A 12164-nucleotide genomic window follows, 5' to 3' on the forward strand; every position below is an offset into this window, starting at 1 on the left:
GAGTCCAGGGAGATACTAATATCTTGACAAGTGTATACAGAGTTGCAGAAGATTTGGCCTGTCGATGATTCCTTATAAAATGTTTATCCATCAAAGGAATTGTTTTTTCTTTTTTAAGCAAAAGATGTTTAAGTTTTAGCAAACTCTATGTAGAATTACTGATGTGTGCAGAATTCGCAACGGAACAATAAATATGTTATAAATTGTTGCAATGTGTACTGTTTAAATTATAGTTTTTAGTTGTGTGCATACATAATAAATCTCAACCCCCAAAAAATGTTTTTGAAGCATAAATGTTACTACAAAGATTATATGGACTCATTCTGTCTGTCTGTCTGTCAGTCTGGTAAAAAGTTTGTACACGTTATTTCTCTGAGACTCAATATCGGATCAAGCTGAAATTTTGTACAATTATTTCTTTCACTTGACAACACAATAATCAATAAAAAAATATTTAATTAAATATTGGTAATTAATTATTTTGTCTTGTTTTTCGAACAAAGGGAGGGGAATTATAGAACTACTTGACTGAAGTGATGGTATAAGTTGAATAAGTCCTTCTTATAGGTCGCCGCTTGAAAGTAAGTTTGTAACAAACAATAGATGACTATACAATCTTCTATTTTCATTCTCATATCACTAGCAGAATGGTTAGAATGTCAGCTAGAGGTTGATGTGAGCCATAAATTCAAATGCAGGTCGTTCCCCATTTTTAGTGGCCCCCGAAAGGGGAAAAAGACGCAATTAGGTTTGTGTGGCCTGTCTGTCCGTTTGTCCGTCTGTCGTCCCGTATCTCGTAAACTATAAAAGAGAGTGAAAATCCGACATCACAATATTTTAGTCCATTCAAAGTTCTGATGCAACGGCTACTTTTTTCTTTTCTGAAAGCGAAAATCTAATTTTTTAAATCACTTATGCAAGCGGTTTTTTCATAAAAATACACCACTTTTACAACTATCCACTATTAATAGTAACAAACACTTGATGCAGTATATTGGAGGAGAAGACTATTTATCATATTTTTTACACCTTTATGCAAACGGCTGTATTTTTTGTCAATTTTTTTTTATATATTTGTATTTTTAAGTTATGTAAGTTCTGTTTTATTAAGTACTATATGTGCACAAAAAATGTTTATTATTTTTTAAAGAGAAAAAAAAATTTAGTATGCATATAAGTCAGACATAATTTAAAACAACAATTGATAAGTAGTTTTTCATATTATCACGTGAACTGCATGAGTGGAACAATAACAGTCTTACATTGATGATTTTTAAAAGTTTAAAAAATGAGTATTTTGTTCATTATGACAAGGTGATGATTATAAAATGCATTTTTATATAATAACATATTTTTTTATGTTACCGTTAAGTAAAAAAAAGAAAATAAAATTGACTTTTTTTCAGAACCATTTTTAATGGTGATTAAAGATGGGTCATTTAGTGCACACTAATGGTCATCAGAGATTTAACGTTTAGCGCAAACTGATGGTCATTAGAGATGGGTCATCTAGTGCACACTAATGGTCATCAGAGATGTAACATTTAACGGAAATTGATGGTCCTCAGAGATACAACGTTTAACGCACTCTACGATCTGATGAAGGGTGTTGAACCATATCTGGACATAATATTTTCCCTTTTGTAGCATGAAATTGAGCAGACGTCAAGACAAGGACGACGTTGAGACGGTTGACGTCACGTGGCTTTACTGAAAGTTTGAAACCTTATTCAAGTTATTGAACGGAATAGTATTCGGACTTCACTGGCATTTTTGTGGTGTGTGTAAATCTTCGTTGAAGCTGCAGCGACCGAAAGACCCCAAGCATAAAACTTCCGTGCAAAAACGTCACGTAAGTAAAGTAAAAGTTCCCCTTTCAGACCTTGAGATCTATAGAGCTGATGATGTAAAAGTCATCTGTTTCTGTGGCCTACGGTTAACGAGGGTCTCATGTGGCCAGCACAATGACCAACCGCCTTTACTTATCCCCAACCAATGTCAGGTACCATTAGAGCTGGGTGGACTCAGAGGCGCCCAAAGATCCCGAAATTAAAAATTAAAAATCCCAGTTTTCCCCAGGACACTAGTCACATTCATAACCTGGAAGTACTTCAACAAGGGGATATAACTATCGTACCAAAATATCAAAGTAACATTCATATTCACTCTCGCCATACATAGTGATATTTTAAACTAAAAAAAAATAAAAGAGACCGTACAATAAAATGAAATATCTATTCTCTATATATATCCTTTTGTACATATAACCTTAGTACCAACAGGCCTAAACCAGAAAAGTAAAACTTCCCAAAGAAACATCCCTACAAAAATGTAGCATCCTGTTTCCAGTGCAATGCCATAACGAAATCAGATTTGTTACTTTCTCTTCGCTGCGTTAAAAAAAAAAGTCCTGGAAATCCAAATCTGAGAAGAAAAACCCAACATTGATTGGCAGGACAAAGTAAAGAATAAAACCTTTGGTTTATCTTTGATATTTTCAACTGTCAAAATTCTACGCCCTTCTGGAATGTTAATTGCTCATTGTTGAAGCCTGATACAGGCACGCTCTGGCAGCTTCTGATTACTATATAGGCATATCCACTTCTCCCCCTGCCTTCGTCTTTATAAAAACGTCTTCTGCAGAAACAAAGAGAAATCTAACCACTCTTTGTATATTTGTATATGAACATAACGATTCTATTATGTAAACCATTGGAAGGACTTGGCATATTTTCATAAATGGCGCCAGAGCGAACGTAATGAAGAGATGATTGAGATTTTCAGAACAGGTTCAGTAATATGTTTAGACAATTCGTGAGACATTAAACCCCTTGGATCTGAATGAAATCCGATACAATAGCCAAAGATTGCGTCGCGTCGGAGGAATTTTTTTTTTTACTACTATTCCTCTTATCAGCTTGCAAACTCTTCAAGAGTTCAACCTAGATGGACACTTACTGGACGGGTATCTCGAAGACAGCTCCTACAAATTTGACAGTTCATGTATATCTTTGGGCAAAATAAAAAAACAACATTTACTTAATGGATAACACAGTGAAATACTCTGGTATGGACCCAGGAACGGGGACGGTGCGCTGTGTACACGGCACGGCCCGGTCCGGCCCAGTCAACCGATATGACCGTCTACCGTTTGGAGCCCTCAGACAGAACAGGGGTGAAGAGCCCCATGTCCAGGCCTGGTGGTTGAATAAAAGCCTGTCTAACCATCAACGCCCTACTGGACTTCACTGAAGGTATGGACACAATACCATTTTTTGTAGCATGGTATGGTCGTTATAATTTTTTCAAAGAATAATTATCTTAAAATTAAATTGTATTTTAAAGACGGCTTCAGCGTCAATTAGCACAGTCGACCGAGGCCATTCGGTATAGAAGGCCTGAACACTGACCTTCAACGTCACAACCTGTGGGCAGCTTAGACCGACAGGTCTGTACGACGTGGCAACGAGCTATTGGTCTAAACTGCCAATAAGTTGTGACATTGCAAGTCATTCTACAAGGAATGGTCTCAAGTCGACTCACACATTTTTTTGTATTTAATAAAGAGTTGTATAAGGAACAGACATGCGCGCAGAAATCATTTGCTGGACTGTTTGGAGAATAAATTGAATGTGCAAAGCTGTGTGGACCGCTTACAATAACGAAGCATCAAATGGAAATATATTTTTTTTGTTACTATTTCGGGGCTAAGGTCTTGAGAACGATGAAAAGGTCAATAAAAGGAACACGACAATTCGTTCAGCCGACAATTCGTTCAGCCGACAATTACTTCCGCCAAACTCTCGCTTGAAGGCGCCCAAAAGCACTACTGGACCTGGCCAGACGTTTATCAGCTTTCATTGAAAGCAAGGCGTCATTTGATACTATACTTTCTAGTCACGTAAAGTGGTCTACCACGTTAAGGAGTTGTATACTATAAGTATTTTCTTTAAAATAAAAAAAGTTTTTCGTTGTTTTGTGTATGTTGTTGGTAAAAGTCGACTAAGTTTAGTTTATGGTGAACATTTCCAACATTTTTAAAATATCTTTAATGGTTTCGTAGTGTTTGATTAATGTGTTTGTCTTTACTGAGACACCTGGGGCAGACATGGAAGAAATCGGTAGATCAAGAAACAAAGACGGCAGGATGGGTATGGCCCTAACTTGGGGACATTTCCCTGGATGGCTGCCTGGTCGTATGCGCGCTGGACTGTCCTTTCGGACTTCTCGATGGTCTTGGGCTCATACCCTGCCCGCTGCCATCCCCCGTCTTCCTGCGGGAGGTTTGGATTAAGAAGTAACTTGTCTTTAACTCTGAGGGAACATGGAAAAGAAATATTACATGTGAACGAGGTCCTATGGCAGGGCACTGACATCTGTATGCTCCGATGGGAGGCGAAAGAATTGTTAAGTCATGTCTTTACTTTCTTATATTTTTTTTACATTTTTAGAAGTTTAATATTTACACAATTTCTCGTCATTATTTCCATTTTTCTCTCCATATGTACATAATAGACTTATAACAATTTGTTTAAATTATGTATTCCACCCCCCCCTTCCCGAGTTAAAAAAAAATATTCCTTGTCCTTGTCAAATCTCATTTAACATTACACATCCTCCTCCTCCCCCCCTTTTTTTTCCCTTCGCTAATTCCTAATGAAGATTGTGTGTCTTCGATGCAGAAACCGAAGTCAAAATCAAATCTAAAACCATTTGATTCTAGCAACTGGACAATGAGCCCCTGCGATGACGCAGTGCTGAGATTAACAACAGTCTATGAGTGCGTGAACGGAGAGTCACTTTGTGTGTGAGCACAGCTCTCGAGGGCTCGTCCTCAGCAATGTCCTCAGTTTACACACAAGCATTTACAAAATAGAATAGATCAAATAACAAAAGTTCACAAGCAAGGAAAAGAGACAGAGAGAGCGAGTGAGAGAGAGAGAGAGAGAGAGAGAGGTCAAGAGACAGAGAGAGAGAGAGAGAGAGAGAGAGTAATAGGAGGAATGAAGTATTTGGTAATGAAATATAGGCGTGGCAATTTTTCACCCACGGTCCACGATGCACGTATCGCGTTGCGCAAAGGCGTAAACGTTTAGGTGGGGCCGTGGTGGTATATTACTAACAGTTTTGTGGTGTATGGTCGCAATATGTTGGATGAAGTTTTTTAGAGTGGGGGGTGGGGTTGGGGACAAGGGCTTCAAATGTCATGGGCTTAAATGGAAAAGGCTTAAATGGAATGATTGGCATTGGGTTCAACTTCGCATACTTAAATGACAGGTTTTAATGGGCAGGGCTCTGATGGCATATGCTTTAATAACATAGCTACAACGGATTGAGCTGTAATAAAATGGGACTTCGATCTCAAGTTACAATGGTCACGGCTTTTAACGGCAAGAGTTTTTTATTTCCTGCTTAGACGGCAAGTGATTCAATGACCAATGCTTCAAATACTGGGATAGAATATCATGATCTTCAATTGGAATGTCTTCAAGGGCAATGTCTTCAAGAACAATGTCTCCATGGGCAATGTCTTCAAGCGCAATGTCTTCAATGGCAATGTCTTCAAGGGCGATGTATAGTTACAGATTAAAAAAAATATTTTTTTTACCACAAGGATGGCAGATTATCCTCTCTGCAATCGCTGTCCCAAAAAGATGGCCACCTATCCGTGTTGCTCTTCGGACAGACTTCGCGAAGGTTCCAAGCTCGAACACTTCACGCTTCTATCCACTTGCAAGACGTTGGACTAGGATGTATTCGTCTTTATTTCTGAAGAAATATCCCAAACTTATGAAACAAAACAGATACCATAAATATAACGTCAATTATTCAGATTAATTAGGAATGGGGTCATATTCTCTATTGGTAATTTGGTATCGATAACCTTAGCATTTAATAAATTTTGTCCACCTTAGAGGACACTAGACAACCTAGTGACGTTCAAGTTTGGACAGTTTCTGAACACTGTTTACCTCAACTGTTGTGTAAACCGAGAACTTCTATGTTGTTGGTAATGTAATCTCTACCGAAACAAAAAAGTGTTGGACATTAAAACATCAGAACAATCGGAATTCAAGCAGATCTGTCAGATGGTAAACGCACCAACAAAATCATTAACTATGAAGAATTTTGAATCTTCGCTCTTTGTAAGGAGCATGAAAAACTCCTATATCTGCGACTATGACTTTATAATTGATGAACTCTAGTGGAAATGATCATGAACTATGTACAACTTCTCAATAACCTTGGCTGCTCAACAGTATTATATGGTCTGGACGTGGATGCGTTAACCAGTTTGTCTTGTGTGTTAGTGTAAATGAAAGTATAATCGGAATAAACCACATATAATATTATGAAACAAAAGGACTATTTCACCATTAATATAAAGAAAATTCATAAAGGGTGAGGGACATCGCACCGTACGTAAACATAAAATTCAAGTAAAATATAAAAAGGATTAAAGCGTTATACGTAGTAGTAGTTATACGGAGTAGCCTGCATTTATCGAGCGAAAAAAAAATTGCTGCTCTTTCGACGTACCTGCGTGCTGCTACCATACTGCAGTGTTTCTCAAACTTTTCACTTAACGGAACACTTCGCAGAGTCTGAGTATTTAGCGGAACTTTTTTGCTTATTTTTTTAGAGAGATAATTTCACGGGTGGACCTGCTAGTTAATTAGTCCAGTAGTTCGTAGAACACGAATTCATGCCTCGCGGAACACTAGGGTTCCGCGGAACACGGTTTGAGAAACGCTGCCGTACTGTAGCACAAAACAAAATGGCAGTCCGGATATTTGACTTTCCGGCTAATTGACGTCCGAATAATGGACGCTCTACTATTTAAGAATTTCGGAATCCTGATGTTACGTGCAAAGAGATTCTATATTTTGCTGACCTTGACAATGACAGTATAGTGTGTCTGAAAGTAGATGACTTAAGGGCCTACAACTCTTCATTTAAATACGACGTTTTAAAAGCTAATTAGGAATTTTTTAAATAATCGCCTAGTTAATGATTAGAGCAATGGCTTTTACTGTCTGGTTTGAGTGCTTGTAATTCGCTTTGCTTGAGAACGCCCCTGAATCTTATGAGAACAATAGCTTTCTACTTTCTATCTCGATAAGCCAATGTCAAACTTAATGAAAATCACAGAGCAGACGACATTATTTTTAAAATCTCAACTAGAGTAACTGCCCTTCCCTAGTGCACATAATTTCGTACACTACAGCAGTGAAGCCTATTCTATTCTATCTAAAATTAAGGTTACCGTTTCAGATCTTTCGATCTATGAGTCAGACGATGTAGAGGTCATCTGTTTCTGTGGCAGCGGTTAACGATAGTGTTATGTGGCCAGCACAACGACCAACAGCCTTTACTTTTCCCCAACTAACGTCAAGTACACATTGAAGCTGGGTGGACTCAGGGGCGTCATAAAGATACCGTAATTATCTTATTCCAAACCCCCAATGTTAAAGGCATCGTGTGGCCTGCACAATGGCGCACAATTTTTGAACCAAGCCAAGGTCAGGTACCTATTGGACTAGGGAAAGGTCAGGGGCATTAACTTAAGTCTCTCAAACCCATTCCCAGATTAAGTTGAAATATTGCACATTGGCGTAAACAATACATGAATCAATTTTAAAAGATAATTAAATTACTGGTAATTAATCACTTTGTCTAATACCAGCAAGGGAAATTTATCCTTCAGTATTCACAGATATAGCTAAATATACAAGGTTTTGCCTCCTTGGATTATTGAACAAGTTATCTCTCCCACACTCATTCTCGTATCAAATTAAAGCTAAAAAAACTTTGTATTGTACCTAACAAAACATGAATCAATTAAAAAATTAACCAAAACTGTCAATCAAATATTGGTGAGTAATTTTTTTTACTTTGAATATGGGAAATAGCTTCTACATTATTGTGAGATATAGTTGTGACTGCAGAGTTTTTTTTCCTTAAATAAGTTTATTTTTTTTTTTTTAAGGATTTATTTGCTTGCTTTTTTTCCCCTTCAGCCTGGGCAAATGTATAAGAAGATTGTGTAACATTTGTGAAAAGAAATAGATCCACTTTTTGCAGCGTGCCCTCGTTCTGAATTAAAAAAAAAAAAGCTGCAAGGGCAAATGAATTAGCAGAAATAATAATATAGGTAAGTGTCGAAAGAACTTTAGAGTTATTGCCCGTAACCGGAAGCATAAAAAAGGCGTTTTTTCAACTTGCAACAAAGTTAAAAGAAAATCATGCGGCGTTTGTAAGCTACAGCTACTATGTTACAAGATTTAAACCTTTTAATTCACCTCCCCCACCCATCCACATAGCCTGTATAACTTCAAACATTGCTTTGTAATATTTCATTGATAGTAGTTTGTCTGATTGTGTGTATGGGTATGTGTCTATATGAACGTGGGTGAATATGTGTATGAATGTTTGCGTATGCTGTGTGCGTCTGTTTACATTTTAACTCTTTTAGGCTTAAAGAGTTTGTGTCTGCTAGTCGGGGGAGAAAAACAGAAGGTCAGAGGTCAACATATTGCTGGCGCGATACCCGCACGAGACACTTGTCTCTGCTTATCATCCCTCCACCTTGTCATTACTCACACACACACACACACCCACACACACGTACACTCCTCCACACAGACTAACATTAACACAAACACACATTTGCACACATACATACAATTTCACTAAAAAAAAACACACATATCTGATCACGACCACACACATGCATATCGACACATAGACGCCATTCAAACCATTACTTTTTTTTTTTACATACACAGTTGCAAGGACATAATTCTTATACAAAATCACTCACACACACAAGCGCTCCCTTCATGTGCATGCCTAGATCTCTCGTACTGTAACTGCAGTATGATGAATGCTATCTTCCACTGCCTTAATACCAATAAATATCTATATATATATTGTGTGCATGTCTCTAGAATTTAGATGCTCTTTTTTTTTTGTTTAAATATGAAAATAAATTAAACGAAGAGAATTAGCCAGCTACTGGTTAGGGATTCAACTATCAATGTAATGTGATGGAGGCGATGTTTTAAAAGTATTTTTTTTAAATACTTGTAAATTAAATTTCCATACGCCATTTTTACCAATTTTACTCCAATGCCCTTTTTCTGTTACAGACCAACTTTTTCTGAAATACCTAACGACAAAAGGTTTGTAGTGACTTAACTCTAAAATTAACAATACCCACAACACATGTTCCAGTTAAACCACAGTTACATCAGATCTGGACGAAGTGATCGTCTCCTGTTTAGTAAGGTTTGAACAGGGAGATTCAAAAACTCCTATATTCCATTTTCAGTCAGGGGGTTTTAAGATCATTTGTCGTCACCGAGAAGTACATAGAAGCCAAAATCACAAAGTGATGCTTATGAGTGAATGTTATTTGTGTTTGCATCTATATTGTTATTGTTATAGAAGTAATGCTGAGATGCTGGACAATTGTAGTTTGACTGAATTTCCATTTGTTTGGACCAATAAAATTATATTATCTTATTTTATGTTCTTAAAAAAGAAAATTGGAACTTGCCTAAAAATGCCCCTGAGGAATGTCTCCAGAGAATTCTAGCCAGCCTTCTTTAAAGCTGATTTCGTTATAAAGAGGCTCAAACTAATGTTTAGCCCAGAATACCACCATGAGGGACAAACTGTAAAACTGTATGATTTTGAAGCCACTGCGTAGTTCATCCGAGACCAATCGTTAAAGCAGGCCACAACGCTGACCTGCAACGTCGCAACCTGTGGGCAGTGAAGACCAATTGCTCGTACAGACTTGTGACGTGGCAACGAGCTATTGGTTACCACTGCCAACAGGTTGTGACATTGCAGGTCAGTGTTCACGGCGTCTATGACAATTGGTCTCGGTTCATCACATAAATCAATAAAACTTGCTATTGGCACCCTTGATTATGACGTGAAAGAAAAATAACCCGAGGACTAATCATACAATTGCCTGAGTAAATAGTTCCGGTAGTTTGTCTCCCTTGAATCAGGCATGTTTAGTCTAGAAGCTTAAATACACGCAAACAATAATACTAATAATTAGAAATAAAAGTTATGAATTTGTTGATTGTCCTAGTGTCATTGGAAAAAGTATTAACAACGCTTTCAGTTGCGAAACAGAATTTCTAACTGAGAAGATTAGGTATTGAGCCCTTGGTCTAGATATCCAGGGCCCATGTCAAATGTGTCTTGTCACTGAACTCGATGTTTACCATAAGGGCGGTTAGGACTACGCGACAAAATAGACGCGTTCAAACTAGATGAATTCATCCTAACAGCGATGCGAGATCAACCAATCAAAAATAAGTAATTCGTTTACGATTCATCTTAAAAAAACAACAACTCTCAATAAGTGAAATAAATCAAATGTGGGATAACTAAATAAGGGCCGGGAAAATTGCGTCTAATGTAAAAACACGAGAAAGGAAAAAAAAACTTTTTTTCTCTGTACGGCGAAAACCGAGTAATGTGCAAGCAGCCTTAATCTTGTAGGGTCTAACCCAGGTATTAGGGCATGACTTAGGGTTAGGGTTTAGCTCGGTGTCAGTTTGTTTTACTTTTATTGTGATGGGCTATTCTGACCACTGTATGCCTTCGTTCTAATTGAACTGGAACAAATGGGTGGTAGCGAGGAAGTAGAAGGAAGTATGTTTGTTAGAGCTGAGAGTTCAAGACTCAGACAATTTTTTTTTCTTTGCTGGTAAAAATGACGATGGCCTGGGGGGGGGGGGCTGTGAAGAGCTCTACCTCCAGATAGTTACGCGATACGTCTGCAGCGAAAACATATGTCGTAACATATACCTACTCCCACGGCAACCACTTCTCCGACAACCCCAAACATCACACCCTCTTCCACTCACAACCATCTTTTTAACTATTTTACACCCCCCCCCACCCCACCCCATTTGCACAAAGCAGTTTCTAATCATCGAGGATCTGTCCCTATAGCGCGGCAATGCGTAAAAAAAAATGGTAACAGGAGTCTGCTAGTTAAATGTACAAAAGACGCTGGGAATGCACTCCTGAAAACATATGGTTCGGTTATACCGGTAGACAGCTCAGTTCGGATCCTTCATTCCTTTACGCCTAGTCTTAAAAATGTGTATGTTTTTTTTTAAACTTAAACATTTCACAAACTGAACACTGAACTGTGGCACTTGTAATAAAAGGCGCCCCTTTTAGACCTTACGATCTATGAGGGCAGATGAGGTAAAGCTCTTCTACTCTCCCTTGTTGACAGTCAGCCATAAAATAGATGAGTTATAACCCATTGTGTTTGGAAGATGTTCTGCTTGCCATATGTACTAAATATAGATATCTCGTTCTTGTAGGATTCTACTCCAGGCTATTCATTCTTTAAGATATTTGACTGAGTGACATAAGTTGCATGGCTATTTAACAAAACTCGATGTAGACCAGAAATGGGATTTCACTCAGCTGAGTTGTGCCTTAAAGGAAGCACTGAAACCATCTTCAAGATACCCAGCTCTCGTAACTTGTCCACGAAAGAGGTTTGCACCAAAAGACATTGAGCAAGCATAGTAAGAAAGAAGCGCTATTCAGGAGCAAGCATCACAAAATGGACAGATCTGTCTCCATTTGAATCTGTTCTCTTCCATTTGTCTTCATGTATCTAATATAAAATGTTGTAATTATATGTTAATTAAATGTTTCTTCTGAATGATCATTGTAATAAGTTAGACCCTTTACAATTTGCTTACCAAAAGGGTAAAGGTGTAGACGATGCCATTCTAAATATTTTAAACTGTGTCTACAAACATCTGGACTTACCGAACACTTATGTAAGATTGTTCTTTATTGATTTCTCATCAGCTTTTAACACTATACAACTTCATTTACTCATTGAAAAGATGAAAGCGTTGCAGATTAGTCCATACATAATACTATGGGCTAATGAATTTTTGACCCAGAGAGCTCAGAGGGTTAGGGTAAACAATGTTATATCTAATGAACGCATAGTTAACACAGGGGCGCCCCAGGGGACTGTGACATCGCCATTGTGGTTCATTTTGTACACCAATGATTTTCAATCCGATAGTTCTTGTTGCTCCTTCACAAAATTCGCTGATGATGCGGCTCTTCTTGCCCTGCTCTCAGAGAGCTCAGAC

Source organism: Biomphalaria glabrata, chromosome 7 (assembly GCF_947242115.1).
Source record: "Biomphalaria glabrata chromosome 7, xgBioGlab47.1, whole genome shotgun sequence".
NCBI classification, from domain to species: Eukaryota; Metazoa; Mollusca; class Gastropoda; family Planorbidae; genus Biomphalaria; species Biomphalaria glabrata.